General features: G+C 40.3%; 1 long non-coding RNA gene across 1 annotated transcript in view; it reads left to right on the top strand.

Moving 5' to 3' along the window:
- Positions 1–5,973: 5,973 nt before the first annotated feature.
- LOC142079483 (uncharacterized) overlaps positions 5,974–15,952 on the top strand; it is a 22,431-nt gene continuing 12,452 nt past the window's right edge. The window contains exon 1 of the long non-coding RNA XR_012672690.1: positions 5,974–6,289. This is a non-coding gene — a long non-coding RNA (uncharacterized LOC142079483). The remainder of the gene's footprint in view (positions 6,290–15,952) is intronic.

The following is a 15,952-nucleotide window of genomic DNA, read 5'->3' as shown; positions in this document are numbered from 1 at the left end:
ATCTTACAATCCACTTGGTCGTAGTAAATGTGGACTTTTTGCAAAAAACTTTGAAGAAACAAACACAATAAAATAAAATCATGCCCCTTAATAGCATTTAATTTTACTTTATCCTCTCACTTGCTTTGGGACAATTATATTCATTCATCTGAAATTTTTACTTTATGGAATTGCACCCAGCTACAGTTGTTGCATTAGTGGTAATGGTCTCCTCCATGCACCTTTTCTTATTTGTAGCTGAGTGTTCCTGAGACAAAATTACTTCTTAGATTTTTTTCAGTGAAATTTTGTTTTCTGAAAGAACACTCAGTTATCTAAGTCACCCTAGCGCCAAGTTTTCCTCAATTTATTATTTGATTTCCTAAACTGTAAACTTTAATGAGAAGCAATAGTAAAGATTTTTTATAGCTAGCGCGGGAAAATGGCTGTCCTACCTTTGGCCAAGCTGCCTCCTGATTTAACTAATGAACCGTGAGAGCAGAGAAAAAAGTGGGGCTGCGGGCTACAGACGCCTGCAGTTGCATTTTCTCTGGACAGACCCTCCCTTTTGCTCACAGAAAAAGAAAAACTAGTTTCTAGTTCTTTAAAATGCCACTATGGTGAGCACATATTGCCAAAAATTGAGGGTGCAGGGGGAAAGAAGCTCCATGTTTTTATTCCGTGGCTGAAGTAGCTATCGTATTCACCAAGAACTCCACCTAGACAGGGTGTCTAAAAGCTGAGAAGAGAAACTGAAACTAAAGCACTTCTGCTCAGAGACACTGTTCAACCCAGCAACGTAGAAGTATGATTTTAATTGCCACCAAACTTAGACGTTCTAATAGAGGTACAGTTTACTCCTAACATAAAAGCAAACATATTTATGTCCTTAAAACAGTTACTCCATGGTTTAGTGTTTGGAAACGCCCTAATGAGATAAAGCTCCAGAATGGGATACTTTAATTTCCTAGACTTACTGCAGTGTTTATACATTTCATGTTACGGGATAGTTAATGATTCTGGCCGACTGAAATACTTGAAAGATGTCCTTTTCCAGCATGGAAAAACTTTATCATATTTTTTCTGCAGAATAATTTCTTTGAGGACAATTCCTTGGGATTATTTCACTGTAATCTTGTAACAACCAGTTTTCTTGTGCAGATGTTTAACAGATTTGGAAGAGTTTATTTTAGTAGATTATAGATCATCTTATCTATAAAATTAATGTCTCAAAAAAAAAAAAAAGAAAAGGGATCAGGTCTTCATAAAATATTCCTGCCTAGAAGTAAATATGCAAGTACTTACTGTAACTGTTCTGTTCTGCAGGTTTTTTCCTATAGTTGTTCAATACAAGTATTTTGTTCAAGCAGGAAATCCAACAGCTAAAATCCAGCTGAACTGCTCTTCTAAAGTATGGGAAAAAAACCCCTAAAATTAGTTTATAAACTTCTAACAGAAGTCTGGGGTCAGAAATAGTAGGAAGGAAAGAGCATTGATAGACATGATCAGTTTTTCCGAGTGGGAAACACCCATCTCTAGAGGAGAGAAATGACAGTGCCTGCCAGAGAATGTTTATTATTCCTTACCTTTTCCTTGCATGCTTCTAATTTATCCTTCCAACACAGTGTCTAAATGCTGTAGACTGGGTAAGTCAGAAGCTGGGTGTTGCAGAGAAATAGGAGGAAATAGATGCAGGGTGTTTGGGAGGTTCTAATGCTCTCCTCCCTTTTTGCTTTCTCTTTTACCAACAAAGGTTGCTTCTTCCTAACTGCCTGTTTGGGAAATCATTGTTCTCTTAGGAAATTAATGCAAGAATTCTGTTCTAGGATGCCTTTATTAAAACACTTACACAGCACTGTCTTGAGCTGCTATCCAGAAACTTGAAAAATTAGGAAACATTGAGCGATACTTACCTAATAAAATGCAATTAATTAGACATATGGTCTTAAATCAGCAGAACCTTCCTGGAATGAGGGGGCAAAAAGGGAAATAATGCAACAGATGCTTTTGAGAGATGTGAATATTCTTCAATTTAGGCACTTTTGAATAATTAGGCTTATAGACTTGCTCCTCACCTGGGTTGCTTGATTTACTGCACTGCAAATACGTTCACTTATTCCTGGTCTCCTTTGGTACAAACAACTAGTTTGATTTGAAGTGTAGCTTCGGTATAGTTCTGTGGATAGTTTACTCCAGAAATGTTTTCCCTTAGGCAGTGGGCTCGTATTGCACTGTACCATCCTCCAGCGCCCAGTGAACAAGCTTTATGTTGTAATACCCTGCTATTGACTGCTTCTACTTCCAATGTTTCGCAGTACTGACACCAATCTTACAATACCTCATTTCACTGACCATTGCCATTACCCTGTTTTTTCATCCTTTGCCTTGGCTGTCTTGAATGATCATGGTAAGCAGCAGGCACCTGAGGAAGATAATGACGACCATTAAAACACATTTATTCAGAAGCGTGGCAGCAAGAGTGCTCGCACTAGCAGTTGTGTGTCCAATCCCGCAGATGAAGAGGTTGAAAATCCTTGTATTGGATGTAAGGACCTACATTGGAGCAGTTCATGAAGGACTGCAGCCTGTAGGAAGGACTCAAGCTGGGACAGGGGAAAAGTGTGAGGAGGAAGGAGCAGCAGAGAGGAACAGCTATGGACTGACTAAACTATTGTGAACTGACCACAGTCCCCCATTCCCCGTCCCCCTGCGCCGCTTGGGGTGGTGGAGGGAGGGAGTGGAAGAGTTGGGAAAGAAGGAGTGATGTTGAGCCTGGGAAAATGGGGGGAAGGTTGTTTTAGTTTTTTTCCTTGTTTGTCACCATCCAACTCTATTTTAATTGGCAATGAATTAAATTAATTTTTCTCAAGTCAGGTCTGTCTTGCCCATAATGGTAACTGGTAAGTTATCTCACTATATTTTTCTTGACCCAGGAGCTTTAGCATCTTATTTTCTCCCCTATCCTGCTGAGGAGGGGGAGTGAAAGGGTGGCTGGGTGGGCATCTGGCAGCCAGCCAAGGCCAATCCACCACAATCCTTCAGAATTGTATTTGTTCTGAGAACAACTAGCTGAGGTCACCAGGGTACTGCAAGTTTTAGAAAGCAAACTGCATCTCCAGCCACTACAAAGCCAGCTGTGGAAAAGCCAGCATCTCCTCCAGCTGTTGATGCTGATCATACTACTATTGCTTTCTATCCTTATATGCTTCCCTACGTACTTTAGCTATGTGTGTGGCATGCACTCGTCTGCTATTGCACAAATTCTTATCGGAAAAATTATATCACTACCTGTTGAATACCTAATTGCTGCACTTTTCAGGAATGCATCCTCAGCAGATAGAATGGTATGGCTGTACATTAAACACTCCCATATATTCTCATGTCAAGGCCAAGGGATACAAACTAATGCAATAAAACTGATGCAATAAAAACATCACCTTTCCAGGCTATGGTGCAGGTCTGACATTATTTTAAGCACTCTGGTATGAAAAATTATAAGAAATAATAATACTGTCTTTGACTCAGCATGTGGGACTCCGAGAACACCAAGTGCCATGAAGTGCAGCATCTGCTTTAGATGCTGCTGGCCCTGAGCACTGTGGATGTGAACCATTGTTGCATCCTTCTGCTTGGGGGAGAGCGACTGCTTTCTTTGGCAGGTGCCTTTGTTTATAGAGGCATAGCCTTCTTCCCTGGAGATCATTAAAGTTTTCTCTCCGTAGCTGTGTGTGCTTGCTAAGGCAGCTGGTTACTTCTCATCTGTAGGAATCCAAGCAATGCCCAAATTGAGCTGTTGCTCCAGAGGGTCTGTTGAGTTTCCCCAGCTTCATCCCAGTTTATAGGGTCACAGCTCTGCTGCCAGTTAGGGTGACTTGCCTGTTGTTCCAGGTTACCTACCCCCTGTTCGCGGCTGCTGGCTGGGTGGCTGTGCACCACAATATATCCTCATATTAACCAGATCATTGTTGGTACATCTGGCTAGCTGTATTTTCTCATCTATCATTACTACTAGTCAGCTTCAATACCACCAGTCTTGTGAGACAGACAAGCTTCAGCTGCTTTACTCTCTGTGCTTTGACTAAGTTGTTCATCCATGGTTTTCACAAGGTTTTGGGTTGTTTTTTTTTCTTTTTCTGTGTTAGCTATTGCCATTAACCAGTTCTGTTTTTTTGGTATGGTACGTCTTGCCTATTTGGCCATCTGCAGCATCCCTTTCCCACAAGTATTTTCCCTTCAGATGCCATTTGCAGACATTTAAGCATGAAGTTTGTTGATGTGGTTCTCCAGCATGAAATTAACTCTTCTAGAATGACTTCATTATTTATTAAAATAAAAATTTTTACTGTACATCGGGTCTTTCCCTGTAGTCTCATTATTCAGCAAAACTGAGTCAAAAATACTATCTTGTTTCTCAGTGACTGGTGTGGAAACTCACCACCGAAATCCTGTCCGCCTCTGCAACTCATAGGATTTGTTCTCTAATGTATGTTAGTAATTCCCATAATGATACCATTCCTTCTGCATTTTCTTTGCCTACTGAAATTAGAGATCACTGTTCATATCCAGTGTGATCTGTAGATCAGACTGCCAGCAGTTCTCAAGTTTCCAGTTACAAGAGCTTCCAGAGTGATTTTGATTCCCGCTATTTCCTCTGATTTCTTTATATTTGTCAAATCATTATAGGCACAATATTATTCTGCCATTTCAACCTTTACTCTATCTTTTGACACCTATATTCCATTATTATTACCTCATTATATTTCTGTTACCTTAATAATTCCTCCTATCACATTGTGCACCAACACTTGAAATAATCCAGCCAGCTCCCTGAGCTCTTCTCATTAGTGAAAAAAACATTTGCATGATCTTTTACAAAACTTGTTTCTTATTCCCTTTTTTTTAAAAAAAATCAGCTCTTTTCTTTACTTTGTTCCCTAAGTTACTACTCACCCATTTGTTATGTTGTTTCTCCTTGCTGTCTTACTGATACCTACTGATATTTACCTGTTCCAGCATCTGCTCTATTTTTCAGGTGTGGAGTAACACAGAGGCCTCCAGAGGTTTTTCTTTTCAGAGGTAAATAACTTCTGTGTCTACTCTGGCAATAGCCTCTCAACTTTTCTTTAAAAAGACTTACTAGTTACATAGGCCTGTCTTCTCCTGATGCTGATGTGACTGGCCATCTCTCTCATATTTCCTCTGTTGGCCCATCATCCTCCCTTCAGTTCTTTCTCAAAAATTCCTGCACGTTACTCTCCTTCCTTCTAGGGTTGTGCTTCCTGAGGCTTTTCTTTAAAGAAAGGAAATGAAAGTGAAATGACAAATGCCAATCAGAAACACCCACAAATACATATACAGTGATCACTGCATTGTATTCTTCATGTTTTTCTGCCCGCAGGAACATACATTCCCTGGCATTTACTTAAATTCTCAGTTACTGAATAGGGAAAGTTGAGTGAACTGCAAATGATCCTTTTCCCTGGGGACGAGTCTTGCAAGCACTGTAACTCTGACAGCAACCAGTCCAGAGACAGCAGGACCTGCTAGTCTTCTAGGAGCAGTAGGCAGGTCGGCATAGATCATTTCTACGTAGTTCTTGTTTTATCAGCTAGCAGAACTGACGTTCAGATTGGGACTCACACCAGCCTTGCTCGGTTGTGCACTCTGATGAGCTCACAGCCTGAGGGAATCTCCACAGGCATAAGCCTGTATCTACATAATCTTAGTGCTCATGTAAAGAGCAGCTGTATTCCTTTGATTATTGCAGGCCAGTTATCTGTCGAGCCACTCTGTGGGAGTTAGTTTCATTTTCTTAAATTGCTGGCTGTTTCCTGATTGTACGGTGTGGTACTGTGTTTCCCTGAGCTGTGTTGTATGGGCTGATGTGACAACCATTCCTTCCCTGCACCAATATTTAACAGGTGGCTCTTAACCTGACATTCCCCAGCAACTTGTGATCTCAGTGGGGTTTGAAGCAGTACCATCCTTCCCCCAGTTCTGGCCTCTTCTCTTGCACTGTATGATTGTGTGGTGAGCTGGTCCAAGGAACTGAAGCACTCTGTTATATGCCAGCTTAGTCTGTGGACAGATCAGATCTGGTCAGCTTTCTGTGAGGTTGCTTGAGCTCCTTACTAGCGTGGGCCAGACCTTCCATACCAGTGGAAGGAGCGGAAGGTGCTGTAAAACCACATACTTCTATGGGCATGTGCATTTGCAGGCTACCAAGATCTACACAAACAACAGCTGAAATTGATATACATATTCTTTTGTGTTCTGCAATGTCTGTCAAAGTACGGGAAGGCTCTAACAGGTAATTGTGAAATGGCTCTGATTGCTCCTAACTTGCCTTGTTCTTTGCTGTTATCTTTTGTAAGGTAACTGCCTGCTTAAAAGGCTTGGGCATTGTGATCTGAAACACTGCTGTTACCTGGTTAGCTGTGTCTCTAGGAAATATACAGCTCCTTTCCCACCCTCACAATTTCCCTCTTTGTTTATGCCTTTTGTTATAAAATTATACATCACAGCCCTTACTCATATTCCTTGTGGTGGAATTCCTAAGTAGATGATATCCTTGACTGATGAAGTTAGAGCAAAGACATTTCTTGAGTTCTTTTTTTTTCTTCTGGTTTCCTAAATAGGCATGGTTGACAACTGGCACTCTGCGTGCCCTTCCTATGCTGGCAGGCAGGCGGAGATGGGTGCTGAAGCTCAGTAGTATTTTTGTGAAGATACATGACTGCAGATTGTGCAAACCTACCTGAATTAGCTTGAGTGCTGGTAGTAGTGCAGACAGGCATCAAGGACTCTTGAGGGGCTGGACCCCAACATATGTTACTCAGGCTACCCCTGAGCTGTGTGGCCAGCACTGACACTCGTGTCCCCTTGGAGGAGTTGGAGAATTGGAGGAAGCTGGGCTACCAGGTGTCTCGAGGGAACAGTTGGAAGGGACCTACAATGATTTTCTAGTCCAACTGCCTGACCAATTCAGGGCTGACCAAGTTGAAGCATGTTATTAAGGGCATTGTCCAAATGCCTCTTAAACACTGACAGGCTTGGGGCATCGACCATCTTTCTAGGAAGCCCGTTCCAGTGTTTGACCACCCTCTGGGTAAAGAAATACTTCCAAACGTCCAGTCTAAACCTTCCCTGGCGCAGCTTTAAACCATTCCCACACATCCTGTCACTGGATACCAGGGAGAGGAGATCGGCAGCTCCCTCTCCACTTCCCCTCCTCAGGAAGCTGTAGAGAGCAATGAAGTTGCCCGTCAGCCTCCTTTTCTCCAAACGAGACAACCCCAAAGTCCTTAACCGCTCCTCATAGGACATTCCTTCCAGCCCTTTCACCAGCTTTATTGCCCTCCTATATATATTAAGTAGGTCTTTCCTTTTCCTTATCTTATTAGAGATGGAGAAAAAGTGATCACAGCCCCTTTTGTTAGAAGAACTTTTTCTACATACTAGAAGACTTACTTCATCTTTCTTGGTATCTTTTCCCACCAAGATAAAACATTTTTTTAGGCTTTTCCTAAACTTTTTTTCTAATTTATGTTGCTTCTCAAAGGCTTTTCTCATTTGGCTGTATCTTTCAGACACACTTGAAAGGAATTTCAAATGGAATCCAGTTTTCTAACTGTCCTAGCCTGCTGTTTAGAATAGTGATCTGGAATATTTGAATGTAATTGGAATGTTCTGTACTTTTAGATACAACTTGTGGATGGGACTAAGCATGACAGTCTTAACGGACTTGGAAAGTGCTTGAAAGCCAGGTTTTGAATTGAATATGATTTGATAAATATAAAAAATCAGTAAGGTGAAGTTAAAGAGGAAAGTGTAGCTCTAAGGAAAACACATGAATGACATTCAACACAATTTTGGTTTTCTCCAACACAAGCTTTTGTTTTGACTTAGCAAAACAACCTTATTCATTTAATATTAAGATGGAAAAAAGTTATACAGAAGCTACTTTTTAGAACTACAGGAAATACAAAAGAGGTGCCTTGATGAAAATCTCATTGTTGACATTAGACAGTACTTTTCTAAATAAGAACGTGTTCATTTTTGGTCGGGGTATGCTATCGTATAGAGGTGCTCTAGTTTGGGAGCCCTGCCCTAATATTTTTACATTAAATTTTATCTAAGTTATGAGATCCACTGTGACCAGCAGGTTCGTACTTTGCCCTGGAACGCAGCACATAGCCTGAAGAGATACATACATATTATCTTTTTAGGTGGAGCAGGATTTCCAACACGCTGGTATTTGCATTGCATGTTTAACTGAACTGTGATGCAAATTTATACTTGAACGGACTCCTTAGATGTCTAATCTTTTATTTGTCTCCTACGCTCCTTGTCTATTGTTTATTTATCACAGATTCTATTCAAGAAATGATCCTTTGCTTTTTTCCTCATTATTTTAACGACACAGCACAACTGCCATTTTCCGTCCTAAGGCTGCATCCTAAGGCTGCATCGGTTTCGTTGCTTAAAATGTGATCCCTTTATATCTGTCTGTTAAGTGTTTGGAAACTTTTGCTGCAATTCTGTTGCTCTCTAGAAAAGCCTTACAGCCTCCACAGAAAGGCAGCGAGGGAGCAGGGCTTCTACTCTGTAGGAGCTGGGCTCATTTCATACACCCAGGAGTCTTTTTGAAGAACTACTTGTTGAGCAAACATTTCTGTATAGACTGACATGGACTGTTAAATTGTCAGCCAGTGATAAAGATTGGATCCTGCACTTTGATGTTTTTAAGAGATGCTTATGAACAACATTCTGCAGTTTTTCATGTGTGAGCAGAGAATATACTCCAAAATACAGCATGACTTACTGTTCAAGGGCATTCTGATACAATGGCATTAAAAGAAAATCTTTGGTTGACTGCAAAAATATTCTCAACACAGCCATTTAGCTACCTAGAAAATAGCTGTTATAAATCAGGAAGCCTCTTATAGGAGGCAGAATTGAGGAATCAGTCCCCCTTCAAATGTACAAGTCATCTGGGACATGCTTAATTCTCATGTCTGTCAGAAAAAGTTAGTGTTTGCTAGTATTAGCTCCTTTCCTTTTCTCCTTCTCCCTGTCCCAAGCATGGTTACCCAGAACCTCCTGCCATCTCCTGTGGGAAGCCATTGCCCTCTAGCTCCCAGAAGGATGTATGATACAGATGCATTGATAGCAGTGTGGTGACAGATTTCCAAAGGAATTATGCTAACACTGAAGAAAGTCCATAGAAAATATGTGATTGTATTTTATCCGAGTAAGGCAAAAAGAAATAAAAAAGAATTAAGCTACTTAAAACAAAAAAGTTTTTTAACCTGCGATTATAAAACAATCAGCTCTTTCCTTTTCAAGGTTCAGCTTTCTAGAGGTAAAGCACGGAGTACATGCACAGTGCTGTGCTTGTATTTTGCCTTCATATCTAGCTTAGCTGGCCATACATGTTTCAAGGGGGTGGTTAATGGAAGCATACATTCTCTTTACATTAACATGAACTCATTGTGTTATAACTGCTAGTGTCATTTTTGCTGAGAACTACCTATTAATCATCTCCCTCCCTGTGCTCACAGAATCACAGCATGGCTGAGGCTGGAAAGCACCTCTGGAGATCATCTAGTCCAACTCCTGCTCAAAGCAGGGTGTTAAGAAAATCTCATTCCCTAACTATTATATCAATTAATCTTTATAGTATAAAATTGTATTAACTTTCTTTAAAATATATAAATAGTTTACATTGTATACGGAATAGCCATGCTTAAGCAAGCAAACTAAAGGACTCCAGCTCATCATAAGGAGGAAAAGGACAGGCTAGCCCCTGAGATAAGGACTTTGCTTCTCAGAACCTTAAAGCTGTCCACGAAGGATAAAAGATACCCCTGGACAACCAAGATAAGGCCAGCATCCTAGCCCCTCTAAAATGTCTTTGAAACCCTCCCATTGTCTGTCATCATAGATAAGTAACTATAGCAAGACCGACTCCAGGGCCATCTGATCAATAGAGAAGCAGATGGATGTTGACACCACAGAAATATAGTTGCTTTGCAAAGTTTTACTATGATTAGTAAATAGTAGTGTGTGTTAAGTAGCAATTAGTCAAATCGTGTTGCACGTGAACGCTTGAAACGCTTGTAAAATTACATTCAGGGTGCCCCAAATTGAATGGGACACCTCATGTGCATGAATAAAAGAATTACTCTTATAATTCCATGCTTTGCATCCTAGCCTCTCTCCTTAGTCGGCATGGGCCAGTTGCAAATTTTCATAACAAGGGTCAGCTACAGCAGGTTGCCCGGGACTGCGTCCAGTTGGGTTTAAAATATCTCCAAGGATGGAGACTCCGCAGCCTCTCTGGGCAGCCACTTCCAGTGAGTGACCACCTTGACAGTAAAAAAGATTTTTCTTATACAGAATTTATTGTGTTTCAGTTTGTGCCCATTGCCTCTTGTCCTGTCATTGTGCACCACTGAAAAGAGCCTGGGTCTGTCTTCTTTGCACCCCCCTTTCAGGTATTTATAAACATTGATAAGATCCCCCTGAGTCTTCTTTTCTTCAGGGTGAACAGTCCCAGCTCTCTCAACTCACTATCATATGTCAGATGATTCTTTATTATCATTGTGGGCCTTTGCTGGATTCGCTCCAGTGTGTCCATGTCTTGCACTGGGGAGCCCAGCACTGGACCCAGTACTCCAGATGTGTCTCACCAGTGCTGATAGAGGGGAAGGGTCACCTCCCTCGACCTGCTGGCAATGCTGCCCAGGTTACCGTTGGCCTTCTTGATCTTGCTGTAGTCTTAATAGGATTGTGGAATATTAGGCTGTTGCCCTGTAAGAAGGGGTTCATGTTTCAAAGCCGTAACGAAGTGTTAGACGAAACATTCTCATATAGGCAGTGGTGAAAGCCCAAAGTGACATTCTTCAGTATTCTTATGAATTGCCTTTAAGCTATGTAGTAAGAAAAGACCAAGTACTACACACCACCTTGTGATTCAGTACAAGTGCCTGGAGTTGCTCTGACGGCTGTTGCTGTTCCTACACTCTGCTTCCAGTTATGGCTTATCTTCCCTACCTTTGATCTCAAGTCCACAGCCTCACTTCATCAAAGAAAGCCATTCTTCACCCTCATCAGTGGACAAATGAAACAGCAAATGCCTCCATCAAAGGGAATGAGAAGAAAATGTGACAGGACTTTTTCTAATTTTTTCCCCCACATTTCAAGTTTTGAACATACTACGTTCTCATTATCCCCATCTCACATTTGAACAGCCCAATGTATACATCATCTAGTTTAATGAACGAACTCTCCATTGGTTTTGGTAAGATTTGGAATAGTCTTACATCAATAAATAAAAGCTTATCAATCTCTTTCGAATGTGGTAGTACCAGTGAGAAAAGGGCAGGAATCCAATATGAAAAGGTTTTCTTTTTCATCCGTTAAAATTCTGTGACATTTCAGAGCTGTTTTTTCCCTATAGTTTATTGTTTTTACACCTCCACCAAAAGGATTTCTCCACCAAAAGTAGCTAAATGCACTGTCCAAATTTTGGAAGAATAGTAAAGATGAGCACAGTGTGAATAGGAATTTAAACCACTAGTGTGTTTTTGTTTAACAGCCAGTAATACACAAGATGCAATGAAACAGAAACAGATGAGAACAATATAATACAAGCAGAAGGCAACTTGCCTGTATGCTCTCTGTCCCTTGCAATAACATATTTCTAGAACTAGCAGAGCTAGTTCAGCTGTCGTAGCTAGAATAATTATTTAAGCCAGACAATGAGTTTTTCTTCTTTCTATAGCAAAATAAGTTTCCCTACCCATTGAATTTTTGTCAGTAAATTTTGCTTGTAAGTGGGGAGCAGGATCGTGGCTGCTGTAACCTGCATACGCATTCACATTTTTACAGATTGGTTGTAGCTAGATGCAGAGAGGAAGCCCCAGGGCGGCAGTGGGGCTGGGGGTACAGCAGGGCTGGGTGTGCTCTTCCCGCGCCGCTGTGCGGCAAGGGAAGGGAGAGGGCCTCCAGGGGACATTTCACTTGACCTTCGCCAGAGCAACAGGCAGATTTTTGTTCCTTATTTATAAACCTAATGATATATGTCCTTTCCAGTGAAAATGCATAGCCATACACGGTCCCACAGAAATATTAGACATTATGTACTGCATAAACAAAATTATTTTATTAAAACATTGTACAGGTATTTTGCAGAAGTTTAAAAGACTCCTAGGGTGGACTTTTTCTTAGATTGCTAAAGTCATCTCACATTATTGAGATGGCTTAATTTGAAATGGCTTGCTGATCTATTATCAAGACATGAACACAGATTCTGAAACAAAATGCTTTGGGAGCCTTATAATGCACTTAGGCACGGGCCAAATGTGCCTACAGTAAGCTTAAAAGAACGAAGAACGGAACTGATATTGAACTGATTTATTTTTGTTTGTCATGAAAATACTTAGAACAATTATGCTACTGGCAGTTTTAAATACAGAGGCTCCAGAGGTAGAGAAACGGTTATTTCTGTAAATCCATCTGCATTTTTTGCCCTGTGGCCCTGCAGTGATATCAAAGTGGTAAGATGTAATGGTGTTGAGCACTTCAGAAATCTGTGTGCTTATTTCAGAGCAATTAAGATATCCACTCCAGCAAGAAAAGGAGGAGAAAAGAGGGTGAAAATCAGACTTTGCACATCCCAAAGGGCTGTCCCAATTTGAAACACACAAATGAAGTCAGCTTTTAATGAACGATGGAGGAATTGTGGGGATGGCCCCTAAGCTTCATAATCCTTCAGGACAACTTCAGTACATCAGAGTTCTGCCCAAATGTTTCTGCTTACAGCCTCTGCCTTATGCCTTCATGTCAGAGGGTTATTTCTTAGGGAGCAAACCTGGTGACTATGCTATCTTTGAGATCACCTCAGTACTTCTCTCAAATCTGGGCAGCACCAGCTGCCTCTGTGAAGTGCCAAGTCCTCTTTTCCTCACATGCAACGGTGAAGTTGTCCTTTTCCCTTTTTTTCAGCATCATGAGATCAGAATATTCACTGAAAACCATGTTATTTTTCCTCATCTTTGAAAGAAGGAGGCGGGAAGAATGTTTAGTAAACATGGATTAGGGAGGTATTTTAAATAAGTGCAAATTATTTTTCTTAATACAGAGTGCTTTCAATAATGCCATACTGCCTGTCTTAAAGGGTGGACACACTGTATGCTTTCTCATTACTCACCTAATGATTTTCCACACATTAGCTGTTACTGAAGTATCCTTTTTTTCCTGTAGATTATTCTAATTCAATTTATAATCCCATTTTTCCCTGGCTGCAGCTAACTGATGCCATCTAATAGCTGACCCTGTGGAAATAATAGTGAATTTTCCTGCAGGATTCAGAGACCTGCTGATAGAAGCTTATGAAAGAGGATTCCTCTGTTAGTGAAGAGACTTGTAGCACACTGTCTGTTTAAACAGAGTAAGATTGGTTTTATTTGCACTGGAGAATTATAATTTTAATATATAAATAGCCTGAACATTCTGCAGCTTGCAGAAATTACTCGAATATTACTTGCTCTTCTAGTCAATGAGAAACAGGCTCTTCAGCAGCAAATAGAAAACCAGTTCAAATGCAAAGGAAACAGGATTTAATAAGAACACATTATTTTGAATAATATAGATATGTACATTTTTAATCTGTAACTGCCTGACAGATCAGTTTCTATGTTTGTAAATTAAAAGATAATGTTACATTAAAAGAGTTAAAAGAATGACTTTATTTTAAACCCCGAATTTATTTTGCAATCTGACATATTGCATTTATTACTTTTCATGCCAATATAGAGACCTTCTTTTGTAAAAGTCAACCCCAATGGAAAACTCCCATACACATTTTTTTGCCATTTTTTTAATAAAATAAGTGTGGGAGGCATCTTGGGCCTGATTCCTCCCTGTGCCTCCCACCCATTATTGAAATAAAACATACAGGTTTTATACTGCAATTTTTAAGCTGTCCCTTTGTCTTTTGTGTTCACAAATAAGGAAAAAAACCGTTAGGATTGAAAAAAACCCCTGTATTTTTCAAGAAACTATTAATTAAAAAGAAGAAAAAAAATTTTTAAATATGTGCAATTTGGAGCACCTGAAGGAAAGGGATTGTCAGTCTGAAGAGAAATGGCTATTTCAAGAAAAGCTGGCATAAGCCTTTGCCATTCTTGGAGTTGTGGGCATTTCCTTTCAATATGTAACAAAGAAAAAGAAGTCACTTTTATATTTTCAGATGCTTTGATTTCCTGTTCCCATGTCGTCATATACATCTAGGAAAAAACAGATATGATAACAGTTGTCTACAATGCTGCCTTTCTTTTCTTTAAAAAACACCGGTGCAAACATATAAACAAACCAGCTGTTCTAAGCACAAAAGTAAAATGGTTCTTCAGCATGAATGACAACTCCGGGGACATATGTGTAGCACACTGATATTTGACTGAATTTTCAGTATCCATAAGATCACGAGTTTTGAAAAGATATGACTAGTGGCGAGACAGGTCTGAGCCATAAAAAATAAAATGGCTAATATAGCACCCCACATTGTTGTTTTTGCAGTGCAGATATTTCAGGTTGCTCATGCATTATCAACAGTAATGGACTTGAGCACCTGCTACAGGGTAGCAGCAGTGGTGGGCTGAGCCCGCGTCGTCCGCCGTACAAACCCCATGCTGAAGTGCCCGGCGAGGGTTTGCATCCTCATCGCTCTTCAACAACTGGCAGAGCAGAAATTTGTGAAGTGGTTAATGCTTGATCTGAGGGAAACAGTGCGTGTGAGAGGAGAGGGAGATGATGTAAATTTATCTTCATTTGAAGTGAAAATGAAACCTAAGTTACAAACAGTTTCTGCTCTCAGAAGTGTTGCGAGCTGTCAGTGCTTGTGTATAAAAGCTGGCTAAACTTCTTGCTCATTAGCTTTTGCAGCCGTTTTCAGATTTCTTTCATGTATGGAAGAGCTTGTTGTCCAGTTTGTCACAGGATTTATATTTAGTTTTAAAAATGTGCAAGGGTCATTAAAAAAAAAAACCAAAATGGCTTAAAAGAGTGTGTTTAATGAAACAGTTGAGTATGTGACAGTCACGTAACACCCTGTGACTATGGAACCCAGAGATGGAGCAGAACAGTTTCCACGTTTTCCCTTTGATTCTTTGGAGAAGCTGGGGAGGCAAATCTGCAGAAGACTGTTGTGAACAGTGACTAATATCACCACGCAAATGTAAAAGTGCAAAGCCAGCTATCACTCAGCTCATTTTTTGACTGCAATTAGGTTACGAGTCTGTCAGTCCAAACCCAAGAGAGTTTAAGAGTTTAATGACTTTCCAGCAGTATTCTTACTTTTTAGGAGCTGGGGCATATCTAAAATTTTGTAATTATTTAGAGCCTCAGAGACATATGTGCATGTGTGGATGAATGGATAAAAAGGCTGATAAAAGCATAAGGAAAAGTTGAAGGAAAAAGCTATTCCCAGGGTGTTCGGCATCAGCTAGTCCATGAATTTGCTGGTATTTTCACTGGGATTTCTAATAGCAAGAGAGAGAACATCAGCTAACACTACAGCAGTTAGATTCAAGGAGAGGATTTGAAAAATTCTCAGACTGTAAATCTGAGAATGAAATGGTGGTTTTGACTTATTTTTCTTTGCACATTAATTCTAATAAATTTACAAAATCACAGCAGTTCCAGTCAGAACCACTGGGAATAAGAGTAAAACGATCATTTCACCAACAAACCTGCTTGGCTCCCATAGCATCCGTTCTTTTGTTTTGTACAAAGAGAAATTCCTGCCGCAAGCAGAGTGCAGGCAAGTTCAGTATCATTTTTCCCATGAACATTGCTGATTAGTGTACAGATGGCTGCATACCAAGTCCGTGGGATCCATCCATAAGCAATCATTACTTTGCACTACAGGAGTTTGGAATTACTTTCCCAGCTCCGTTCCTTGTTTTGT

This window comes from Calonectris borealis, chromosome 2, assembly GCF_964195595.1.
Source record: "Calonectris borealis chromosome 2, bCalBor7.hap1.2, whole genome shotgun sequence".
NCBI lineage: Eukaryota > Metazoa > Chordata > Aves > Procellariiformes > Procellariidae > Calonectris > Calonectris borealis.
Note: the sequence above shows the minus strand (reverse complement) of the source record. Positions and strands in the feature narration are given on the sequence as shown.